General features: G+C 36.6%; 1 non-coding gene across 1 annotated transcript; it reads left to right on the forward strand.

Annotated features, from left to right (window-relative positions):
- The first annotated feature begins 2,153 nt into the window (after positions 1–2,153).
- On the forward strand, positions 2,154–2,260 carry LOC127098800 (small nucleolar RNA R71). Its single transcript, XR_007793495.1, has one exon. It is a non-coding gene; the product is annotated as a small nucleolar RNA R71 (small nucleolar RNA).
- Positions 2,261–13,437: the final 11,177 nt, after the last annotated feature.

Genomic DNA, 13,437 nt, shown 5'->3' on the forward strand with positions numbered 1-13,437 from the left:
CTTTGGCACTACGTGTACAGGACTAACCCATTTGCTATCAGATATAGGATATATGATACCTGCCTCTAATAACTTGGTTATTTCCTTCTTCACTACCTCACTCAGGATCGGGTTTAGTCTCCTCTGGTGTTCCCTGGAAGTTTTACAGTCTTCTTCTAGCATGATGCGGTGCATACAAATAGAAGGACTTATTCCTTTAAGATCGATGATGTTGTATCCTAGTGCGGTTGGATATTTTCTTAAGATATGCAGGAGTTTTTCTGTTTCGAGTTTTCCTAGGTCAGCATTAACTATCACTAGTCGTTCAAGTTCTAAGTCTAGGAATTCATATCTCAGATTTTTGGGAAGTGTTTTCAGGTCTAAGGTTGGTTTCTTAAGGCATTGCGTAGGGTCCGGTGTTATTGCTAAACATTGGTTAAGTTTGTCTTCTACAAGATAGTCAGATGATTTGTCTTTTTCTAACTCCGTTTCTTTTATGCATTCATCGATGACATCCATGAAGTAACATGTATCTTCTATTGCAGGTGCTTTCAAAAATTGGGAAAGAATGAACTCAATTTTCTCTTCTCCTACTTCAAAAGTGAGTCGTCCTCGTTTTACGTCTATGATTGCACCGGCTGTTGCTAAGAACGGTCTTCCCAGTATAATGGGTGTAACTTCATCTTCTCTAATATCCATAATTATAAAATCAGTTGGAATGTAGAATTGACCTATGCGCATTGGAACGTTTTCAAGAATTCCTACAGGATATTTGACGGAACGATCTGCTAGTTGCACAGATATTTTAGTTGGTCTTAATTCTCCCATTTCAAGTCTCTTGCATATGGATAAAGGCATAACACTAATACCGGCTCCTAAATCGCATAAGGCTTTGTCAATGACAAATTTTCCTATGTGACAGGGTATAGAGAAACTACCTGGGTCTTTAAGCTTAGGAGGCATATTCTGGATTATAGCGCTACATTCAGCGGTGAGTGTAACGGTTTCGCTATCTTCAAGTTTCCTTTTATTAGAAAGAATTTCTTTTAAAAACTTGGCATATGAGGGCATCTGCGTAATAGCTTCTGTTAACGGAATTGTGACGTTTAATTGTTTTAGTAGGTCGACAAATTTTTTGAATTGGCCCGCATCTTTGGTTTTAATAAGCCTTTGAAGGTAAGGGATAGGTGGTTGATAAGGTGGTGGAGGTACATAAGGTTCCTTCTTTTCTACGGTTTCCTTATTACTCTCTTTCTTTTCCTTAGGTTCACTTTCCTCCTCAGTTGACTTTTTAGAGTTTTGGTTTTCTATCCTTGGGTCAGACGGTCCTTCCACTTCTCAGTATAATTGCATGAGCGTGGCTTCTCGGGTTAGGTTGGGGTTGGCCAGGAAATGTACCAGTTGGGGCAGCAGTAGGCGCTTGTTGTTGAGCTACTTGTGATATTTGCGTTTCTAGCATTTTGTTATGAGTAGCCAGGGCATCTACTTTACTTGCTAGTTGTTTAATTTGTTCGCCAATGTGTACATTCTGGTTTAAGAAATCTTTATTGGTTTGCTGTTGAGAAGCTATAAAGTTTTCCATCATGATTTCCAAGTTGGATTTCCTAGGGGCGTTATTGTTAGGTGTAGATGGAATCGGCTTCTGATATCCCGGAGGTATAGCTGGGGCTTGATTTGGAGATTGTCCAGGTGCGTATAAAGCATTATTACTCTTATATGAAAAATTGGGATGATTCTTCCAATTTGAGTTATAGGTGTGCGAGTAAGGGCTTCCTTGAGCATAGTTTACTTGCTCCGCTTGGATTCCTGTTAGGAGTTGACAATCTGCAGGAGTGTGACCTTGGATTCCACAGACTTCGCAATTCTGAGTTATGGCAACCACGGTGGCTGGAGGTGATACATTTAAACTTTCAATTTTTTGGACCAGAGCATCCACTTTTGCATTAACATGATCAAGGTTACTTATCTCGTACATGCCAGTTTTCGTTTGAGGTTTTTCCACCATTATTCGTTCGGTTCCCCACTGATAGTGGTTTTGAGCCATGCTTTCGATAAGTTGGTAAGCGTCAGCATAAGGTTTGTTCATCAGTGCACCACCTGCAGCGGCATCTATTGTTAACCTCGTGTTGTACAGGAGACCATTATAGAAGGTATGAATTACTAACCAGTCTTCTAAACCATGGTGTGGACAAAGTCTCATCATCTCTTTGTATCTTTCCCATGCTTTGAAGAGAGATTCGTTATCTTTCTGTTTAAATCCATTTATTTGGGCTCTTAACATAGCTGTTTTGCTTGGCGGAAAATATCGAGCAAGAAAAACTTTCTTCAACTCGTTCCATGTGGTGACTGAGTTGGAAGGAAGAGATTGAAGCCATCTTCTAGCGCTATCTCTTAGTGAGAAAGGAAAAAGACGAAGTCGAATTGCCTCTGGAGTGACACCATTAGCTTTAACAGTATCGGCGTATTGGACAAATACGGATAAATGAAGGTTAGGATCCTCGGTAGGATTTCCAGAGAATTGGTTATGTTGCACTGCCTGCAACAGTGAAGGTTTAAGTTCAAAGTTGTTTGCTTCGATTGCGGGTGGAGCAATACTCGAATGCGGTTCATCTTGCGATGGAACGGCGTAATCTCTAAGAGCACGAGCTGGTTCTGCCATCTCGGGTATCGAAGGGAAAATATTTTTGAAATCGGGAAGTTCTACAGGAGGGAGATTGTTTGCAGCACGATATTCCCAAATTCATCGTAAGACTCGGAGATATAGTTCGATATCGTTGATTCGTAAGTAGAATGGCTCGCCTTGTGAGCGAGTGCGTGGCATACAAATCAACGAAAGAAAGAAAAGAAAAAAAAGCCTTAGTCTCTACATCGTAACAGAAGAGTTACGATATCGACTAAATAAAAGTCCCCGGCAACGGCGCCAAAAACTTGATCGCAACTTTATGAGTCGAATTTGGGGTACAAACTGCAAGTGCACAGTTCTATCGCGTAGTTTTAAAAGATATCGATCCCACAAGGACTTATGAATCGATATACCGTTATCTAAGGTTACTTCGTAAAGCTAAGGCGGATGATACTTTGATTGTTCGGGGAAAAAGTTAAAACTAAAATAAGATCTAGATTAAATATCAATAAAGCGGATATCGGTATGCAGTTCGTCGTAATTAAGGAATCAATAAATCTTTTCAGTTGACGCTATTAATTAAAAGTTTTATCTCAAACTCTCGCTTTGTTGAATAAACTATGATTTTATATTAACGTAGCTGTCACTTATAGTTAAGTCAAAAACCACTTTTTGAAAATAATAGAATCCGTAGAAACTCTTTTTAAGAAAACACTAATCGTTTAAACACCCTTATCTCAAACTCTCGCTCTGTTGACTTACGTTATATAATTAAATTCAAATGCTTAACTCTCGTCCTCATATTCAATCTTTAAAAATACTTTTTGAAAAATGTTAGAATTTAATTAACTCTAAAAATTGCTCTCGCCCTGATCTAGAATTAATGTCCAATTTACACTGTCCAGTCAAAAACTCAAACTCTCGCTCTATTGCTTTTAACTTCTTTATGTCTTTTACTTTCGTATAAAAACTTTGTTATTAAACCTGTAAATTGAGACCGTAAAAAGAGTGATTTTAATTTTAAACTTAATTAAACCAATTTGGTTTTGATTCCTTCATTCCGCTTACTTTACATACCGATACCTAAGTAATTTAGCCAGACATACTAAACAGACTTAAATAAATATCATGCATAAACAGATTCATCTCAAGCATATAATATAAATAAACGATAAAACAAAGCATATATGAATTCAAACAATAATTAAAGAACCTGAGAAATTAAATAGCAGTCTTGAACACTCCACCACAGGTCGGTTGGATCTGTTCTTGAATTCTTCAATCAGGCAGGAAAATAAAAGCGAAGGAATAAAAAACTAGATTCTAACATAAGGTTAGATCCGGTAAAAGGTACACAATAGTTTCCGGTGTAGAAACTATTGTGCGAAAAATTAATTAAATGCTGGAAAAGAAAATAGAATTGCAAAAGAAACAATATAAAAATTGTAAAAGTAGTACTGTAAAAATATGCTTAAGCTGCTGGAAAAAGAAAAATGCGAAAAAGCGAAAGCTGGAAAAAGTGTGGAAGCGTGGAACCATGGAACCGCTGCAGGGTTTGCAAAGCTGATATTTATACTGGTACTTTCTGTAACGGTTTCCAAAAGTAGTCCGCGTCAAGGGGTCTTCACGTAACAAAGGGTTAGGCGTGCAAATAGGACTCAACGTCTCTGAAGGCAAAAATATAGGGGAATGGTGCGACGTCCGTCACACCATGTGTGACGCTCGTCACAGGAGTGTGCAAGGCGTGACGCTCGTCACAGCCCTTGTGACGCTCGTCACAGGCACATCGCCTGTGCCTTTTTTGGGCTGAGCTTTGGCTTTTGATATTTGTTTCCAAAAACTTCTTTCTACACCTCCTTTTCTTCCCTTTTTACTTGTGCTTCAAATAAACTACCTGAGATAAATAGAAAGGAAATACCGAGTAATATCGAGTAAAATGAAATAAATTGAAGCAAATAATAATATAATTTAATTGAATTAAGTCCTAAAATGTGATATAATTTCATGTTATCAATAAAGTGTGTCCTATATGTGAATCTGATACATGCCACCACCAATTACAAAATGGAAAAAAGATTGTTTATCTTGGCCATTGAAAAATTTTAAGACCGAATTATCCATACTGTAGATTGTGAAAGGCTTCTAATGGGGAGTAGGAGTTTGATATCGCTCCAAACCCCTTAACCGGGAAGGAAGTTTATAAAAGACAACAACACATTAATGCTATCTTTGGAAAGAAACAAAAAAGGCTAGTGGAGAAAAATATCTGGAAAAAGAGGTCGGTGTTCTTTGATCTTCCATATTAGTCTAATCTTGATGTAAGAAACTGTCTTGATATGATGCATGTGGAGAAAAATGAATGCGATAGTTTGATTGAACACTTCTCAACATCAAAGGCAAGACAAAAGATACTAATAAATCCCGTTAAGATATGATGGTGATGGGTATACGACAAAAATTAGCCCCAAAAGAAATAGGAAATAGAACATATTTCCCCCCAACTTGTCACGCTTTATATTAAAAAAGAAAAAAAAGTTATTGCGAATATTCGCAAGGTATCAAAGTTCCCCAAAGATACTAATCAAATGTGAAAAAACTTGTGTCAATGAAATATCTCAAATTAGTTGGCTTAAAATCTCATGATTGTCATGTCTTGATGCAACAACTTCTACTAGTGGCTATATGTGGAATTCTATCGAAAAATGTAAGGGTAACTATAATTAGTAAAGTCATTGATCCTGGAAATTTAGATGAGTTGGAACATAAGGCTACAATTATCTTGTGTCAATTAGATATTTTTTCCTTCCATCATTCTTTGACATTATGGTTCACTTAGTTGTTCATCTAGTAAGGGAGATTAGAATTTGTGGTCCAGTTTATTTACGATGGATGTATCAGGTAGAGCGATACATGAAGATATTTAAAGGGTATACAAAGAATCATCATCGTTCAGAGATTTCGATTATTGAACGGTACATCACATACGAAGCTATTGAGTTTTGTACAAACTATTTATCATAAGCGAACACTATAGGAATTCCTGAGTCTCGCCATGATGGAAGATATGATGGTAGAGGTACTCAAGGTTTAAATGTTAAGACTTTTGACCGAGATGTAGTTCTTGAAGCACATTTGTATATATTGAATAACATGGATGAAGTTCAACCTTACTTGACCACTCAAAAAGTCTTATAAAGGAAAAATTCCACCGAATGAATGAAAGATGGTTGTTGGTAGAGCATAACAAAAATTTCATAACTTGATTTAATGAAAGTGTTTCTAAAGAGAGTAGTGCATCAGAGACAATTAAATGGTTATTACATATTTATAAGTTTAATGTAATTACTTTGAATGCATGCGACATTACTAAATTTTCATTCTACGCAAAATCAAAGGATGATTGTAGTACCATGCAAAATAGTGGGGTTATGATTGAAGTTGAATCCATGCACTTCTCTAGCTCGAAAGATAACAATCATGTACTAGAATCTAAAGCATACTATAGGGTCATTGAGGAGATTGATTATGTTGTTTTTAAAGTGTCTTTATTCAAGTGTAAGTGGATTGACAATAACCCTAATCGATGAATTAGGATTCACACGGATTGATCTTTGAAAGGCAACTTATAAGAACAAACCGTTCATCACGACAACCCAAGCAAAACAAGTTTTTCATGTCAATGATCCTTCTAACACTAGATGGTCAATTGTTCTTCACAGAAAATATCTTCCTAATAGTACTGATGAAAATCAAGATTTTAACTATGAGCCCTCTTGCTTCGCAACACATGTACGTCATTCATCTGAAGGAAATGACAGATGATGTGCATGTTATTTGTCTTGATCATAAAGAGGAGTTATGAGAAAACTAGTAAGTAAATGTTTTATATCACTTAGTAATTTATAATTATTCATTTTACTCATTTTTATTCCTTTTACTAAAGAATTCATGTTGTTTAAGATTATCCTAATTGGTTTCAAATATTGTTCAAATTATAAGTGCTTAACGACTAGTGACAAATCTTAGCATAGAACTTTTGAATAACCTACAAGAGTTTCCATTTTGGTTATTGATTTTGTTGGTTAATCCTTTGTTTTAGTTTTGTTGTAAAATTATAAGGTGTGTGCCACTTTGGCTTTGCATTTTGTGTAAACAATTAATATTTGTGGTACAATGTTTCTGTTTGAGAAATTGGCGAAATGTGCAAGTTTTTATTTCAAAAATCTACAAAATATGGTTTTATATTATGTGATATGATTCTGCAATATAGGTACAAATGAAAGTATAAAAAAATGTAATGTTATCCCCTCAGTTTTTACTTAGAACTGAGGTAAAAATATTATGGTATTACCTAGGTTTTACATAAAACCGAGATTTAATATTGGATGCACCATCCAGTTATGAAGATAATAATAAGGCAGATGTTGGGGATGGAACCCATCAATTATACTCATATCCCTACAATAGAATTTTTTGGACCAAAATGCTCTAACATGTTATATTTCTGAAAAAAATTGGGTTTTACTTCATTTTCGCTTCAAGATTTCTGGAACAACTTTTTTGTCATTGTAAACCAGAACACAAAGAGTAAGTCTTTAGGTTCACAAACAACATAACATAACACTTTCCAGAAGACTTCCGGTTTGCTCCAGATTTGAGGCGTTGAACCGGAACTCTTTCAAAAAGACTTCCAATTTTGAAGACTGGTTACCGGAACTCTTCGTAAAAGACTTATGGTTTTCATTCATATAACCGGAAGTCTTTTGAAAAGTGTTCCGGAAGTCAAACTCAATTTTCATCACACCGAAACTCTTTTTAGAAGTGTTCTGGTGCATTTTTTTCCAGAGTTCCGGTGCGTTTTTAGAACTCTTTTTAGAAGTGATCTGGTGCGTTCTAGTGCATTTTTTTTTAATTTTCATGTTGCTCGACATTTATGGTTTGGTGAGGTAAATAAACGACGTATATTTGAAAATGAATAATATTTGAATATTTTATATTGTGTTTTATAATATGTGTTTTAATTGTTTTCAGGAAAGAGGTCCGAAGAAAGAGTTGAAGGTTGCTGGACACGGACTTAAGCTGACATCGAGGGTTTCACTAGCTCTTCCACAATAGATGGAGAGTTGGGTTTCTAGGTCTGGGTTATCTTCACTTCAGAGAACTAGTTTGAACAAGATAGACACAAACTTGGTATCCGTATTTGTGGAGAGATGACATCTAGAGACATCTTCATTTCACATGTCGTTTGGTGAGATGAACATTACTTTGAATGACGTCTCTTGTCTGCTTCACTTGCTCATCAGGGGTGTGTTCTGGAGTCCTCAAGATGTCACTGAAGAGGTTGTTGTTGAACTTGTTATTGACTACTTAGGAGTGTCACATAGTGAGGCACAAACACATGTTCGTAACTACAATGGTTCTTATTATAAATTGGAGTGGTTATACGATTTATTTGTACATCATAGAGCTGCTTCTAGTTGGGCATATGCGACTAGAGAATATTTATTGATGTTGGTGGGTTCCACAATTTTTTCCAACAAGACCTTTACACTTGTCGAGGCACGATATCTTTTACTGTTTACGGACTTGGATAGATGTTCGGGATACAGTTGGGGAGCAACTGCATTGGTTACCCTATACAGATACCTTGGAGATGCGTCCATGTTCAGTTGCAAGCATCTCGGTGGGTATCCTACTCTCCTACATGTATTTAATTTAATCTTGTTTATTATGTGTTAACTAATTTTATAAAGTATGTTAATTTAATTTATTTTGTTTATTATGTTTTTATATTGTAATAGTGTTGGATTCACGAGTACTTTCCAACTGTTGGAAAAAGAGGAGAGAATTGGAAACCAACTGATAATTTTGGTCTTCCTCGAGCGATGATATGGTCCTATAAGCAAGGAGTCCTGAAGGTGGATGACTTGCGACCTATTTTGGACGAGATGACACCTGCCGACGTCATATGGCGTCCATTTGAGAATCATAGAGGACGACGTCAATTTGGTGAGTTATGTCTGTACAAGGGGTGTTTGAAGTGGGGTGACACAATTATTCCATACTTGCCTGACAGATGTATACGTCAGTTTGGGTACAAGCAATATGTTTCATCCCCACCTCCTGATTGTATGACGGCTAATGATATTTGTAACACCTCTTTTTCTACCCCAAAATACTTAACATATAATCAGAGTAAATAAGCACGCATATAAACAAAGGGCGTCACATCGACGTTTTCAAAAACTAAAAGCTTTCAAAAACCAACAGCTTTCATCATCAATATACAATACACCTGGTCATTTAAAATAACACATTTCAATTATCATGAATATTCAGGAATATGCGTTCGCAGCGGAAAATAATGAATACTCATGCATTTCATAAAATGATTCATGTCCCACACCATGATCATCTCTCAATAATCTCCTCAAGATAAAATAAAACCATATCCAGAATATTTGGCACGATGGCCTCTCCAACAGCGATTTCAAATAAATATGTTCACAAGTAATAACGTAATGCATATCCAAATAAGATATGAGTTCAATACTAACAATCTACCCCGTGTTACATGACCGGAGCATTGACTCATTACCTAGTCTTCAACTAAAATACGGAAACTCTCCGGCTAATCTCGAGTGAGCTACCGTCTACTTACTTCAGCAATACTACTCTGGAGTATCTGCACGATGCCATGTAAAACATCATTCCAACAGAAGAGTGAGAATTCAAATCATTATAAAGAAGTATAATAAAGCACAATGATTAAATCAACAATTAAAGGAATTCATCACACTTTGTATAACCATGTAAATAATATTAACCAACATTTAATTCACATGTTTCAAACATCCATCAAAACTTAAGGAGTATAATATTAAAATCCAATACTATATGCCCAATTATACACATAACTACAATTATCACGTAATCACATATTTTGCCAAGTTATGTATCCAAACATCACTAAATTCAATTACCATATCTCATACACACATCACAATCACATCAACGCATACATTCAATTTTCACATAACTCTAATGTGACTCAATGCAAGACATGTGACTCTATGCATGTGGTACCGCAATGTGAACCCAACGTTCCACCACTTTCCGATTCAATATCTAGAATCCAAGCCACGCTTCCGATCCGGACAAGATCAAAGCCACTACGTCTATTTCCAATTAAGGATCAACGTCTACTACGCCTATTTCCAATTAAGGATCAACGTATGCTACGTCTATTTCCATTCAAGGATCAACGTCTACTACGCCTATTTCCAATTAAGGATCAACGTATGCTACGTCTATTTCCATTCAAGGATCAACGTCTACTACACCTATTTCCAATTAAGGATCAACGTATGCTACGTCTATTTCCATTCAAGGATCAACATATACTACGCCTATTTCCAATTAAGGATCAACGTATGCCACGTCTATTTCCATTCAAGGATCAATGTCTACTACGCCTATTTCCAATTAAGGATCAACGTATGCTACCATGTGAACCCACAGTTTCACCGCTTCCACCATGAAGCCGACCATGCCATGAATGAATGTACAAATACCAATACATATGCAATTAAGATCATCTCTACCATCTTAACATTCCACATATCACCATAATTCAACTCTATGAATTATCCATCAATGGTACATATACACATTCATAACAATATATCATTCACAAATATAGGCTAATTATCAACTACGCACACTAGATCTCATTGCAAATGAATACAACTTTTTAAAATCTCAATTTTTCATTTTTCAATAGTGGTAACCGGTTAACGCTCGGTGGGTAACCGATTAACACAAAACAGAGCAAGTAACCGGTTAACGCTCGGTGGGTAACCGGTTAACATAAAACAAAATCAACTTCCTGCACAGATTTTTAAGCAAGTAACCGGTTAACATAAAACATAATCAATTTCCTGCGCAGATTTTCAAGCAAGTAACCGGTTAACGCTCGGTGGGTAACCAGTTAACATAAAACAGAATGCAGAATTTTCTGCATTTTTCATCGTTGGAGGACTTTCGGACCTCCGATTTCGATTCCGTAAATAGCCAAACGTTCAGAAAATTATGACTCATACAATACTCTAAGTATATAACATTAATTTACAGTTTTAACACAATCAAATCACCACAAATCGAGAATATTCATCAAGACCTAACAACTCCAAAACCATGCAATTTAGGGATTTCAACCTAAACATGTTTCTACCCATTGCCCCAATTATACTAACCCATAATAATAAGGATTCTCCCCCTTACCTCTTCAATTTTCTGGAAACCCTAGCTTCTCTCTTGTTCTTCCCCTCTTCTCATTTCTTTTCCTCTTCTCTTTCTCTATTGTTGTCAAATGATCAAATGAATCCTAATTCTCACTCTCCTCACCTCTTATATACTAGTATTCTATTTGAGCTTAAAGCATGATACTTCTAACTTAATTAATAGGCCCAATAAGACCTAATATTTAAATATCTCTATTTAATTCAAATAAATAAAACCAACTGAATATACACACCAAGTTAATTAATTCCATTATTCATTATATCTCATATCAACTAAATAATTAATTAACACCCCAAATTAATTAATATAATCGATTATTATACTACCTAACAACCAATTAATTAATTAACACTCCAAATAAATAAAATAAAATATAATAATAATAATATAAGAAATAATTACTAAAATTGGGTTGTTACAACTCTCCCCCACTTAAAAGATTTTCGGCCTCGAAAATACCTCAAACGAACAACTCTGGGTACGATTCCTTCATCTTATCCTCGAGTTCCCAAGTAATATTGCCATTGGCGACTCCGCCCCATATCACTTTTACCAAAGCAATCTCCTTACCATGAAGCCTCTTCACTTCTCGATCTTCAATTCGCATAGGTGATGTATCAACCGTCAAATTATTCCGCACTTGAACATCATCTAATGGAACAACATGCGATGGATCCGCAATGTACCTCCTCAATTGAGACACATGGAACACATCATGAAGATTAGAAAGTGACGGTGGTAATGCAATCCGATATGCCACTTCACCTACCCTCTCGAAAATCTGATAAGGACCAATGAAACGCGGTGTCAACTTACGCGACTTCAAAGCTCTACCAACACCCATTATTGGCGTAACTCAAAGAAACACATGCTCATCTTTCTCAAACTCAAGAGCTTTCCCCCTCTTATCATGGTAACTCTTTTGACGACTCTGAGAAGCCTTCATCTTCTCTTGAATCATCTTAATCTTATCCGTAGTCTCTTGAATCAACTCGGGTCCAACCACAACACTCTCTCCCGATTCGTACCAACATAAAGGAGTTCTACACCTTCTGCCATAAAGAGCCTCAAAAGGTGCCATTCCAATACTCGAATGGAAACTGTTGTTATACGTAAACTTGATTAAAGGCAAGAAACTGTCCCAATTTCCTCCTTGTTCCAAAACACAAGACCTCAAAAGATCTTCAAGTGACTGAATAGTCCTCTCCATTTGACCATCAGTTTGCGGATGATATGCCGAACTCAAACGCAACTTCGTACCCAAAGCACTTTGCAAACCTTCCCAAAATCTCGAAGTGAACCTCAAATCTCTATCCGAAACAATGCTCGACGGAATACCATGCAAACACACAATCCTCTCGATGTACAACTTAGCTAGTCTCTCCATCGAATAATCCATCCTTATCGGAATAAAATGAGCATATTTTGTCAACCTGTCCACAACGACCCAAATCACCTCACAATTACTCGATGTTCTCGGCACACCCGAAACAAAATCCATAGAGATACTATCCCACTTCCACTCGGGAATAGATAACGGTTGCATCAAACCAGACGGCTTTTGATGTTCAATCTTTGACTTTTGACAAGTCATACATGCATACACAAATTCCGCTACATCCTTCTTCATACCTTGCCACCAAAACATCTTTCTCAAGTCTTGATACATTTTAGTAGCACCAGGATGAATACTCAGACCACTTCTATACCCTTCCTCGAGAATCCTCTTTCTCAAATCCGCAACGTCCGGAACACAAACTCGATCACGACACCTCATGATACCATTCTCGTCAATCTGAAAGTCACCACCTTTGCCTTGATTAATCAATGTCGTAACATCGACTAATTTCAAATCTGACTTCTGACCTTCTCTAATCTCGTCAAGAATGCCACACGTAAGCTTCAACATACCAAGTTTAACACACGAAGACGTCGCTTCACAAACCAAACTCAAATCTCTAAATTGCTCCAACAATTCAAACTCTCGAATCATCAACATAGACATGTGCAATGACTTCCTACTCAATGCATCGACTACAACATTCGCCTTTCCAGGATGATAATTCAAACCAAAATCATAATCTTTCAAGAATTCTAACCATTTCCTTTGCCTCATATTCAATTCTTTCTGATCGAACAAGTACTTCAAACTCTTGTGATCACTAAACACGTCAAATCACGATCCAAACAAATAATGTCTCCAAAGCTTCAACACAAACACAACGGCAGCCAACTCTAAATCATGCGTCGGATAATTCCTCTCATGAACTTTAAGTTGCCTTGAAGCATAAGCTACCACTTGCCCTTTTTGCATCAAAACACCTCCTAAACCCAACAAAGAAGCATCACAATACACAACGAAAGTTTCTAACGGATCTGGTAAAATCAAAATAGGAGCCGTAGTCAATCTTCTCTTAAGCTCTTGAAAATTCGCTTCACACTGCGAAGTCAAAATGAAAGGTTGACCTTTCCTAGTCAACTGCGTCAATGGTAACGACAACTTAGAAAATCCTTCAATGAACTTCCTCTCT

Source organism: Lathyrus oleraceus, chromosome 6 (genome assembly GCF_024323335.1).
Source record: "Lathyrus oleraceus cultivar Zhongwan6 chromosome 6, CAAS_Psat_ZW6_1.0, whole genome shotgun sequence".
Classification (NCBI taxonomy): domain Eukaryota; kingdom Viridiplantae; phylum Streptophyta; class Magnoliopsida; order Fabales; family Fabaceae; genus Lathyrus; species Lathyrus oleraceus.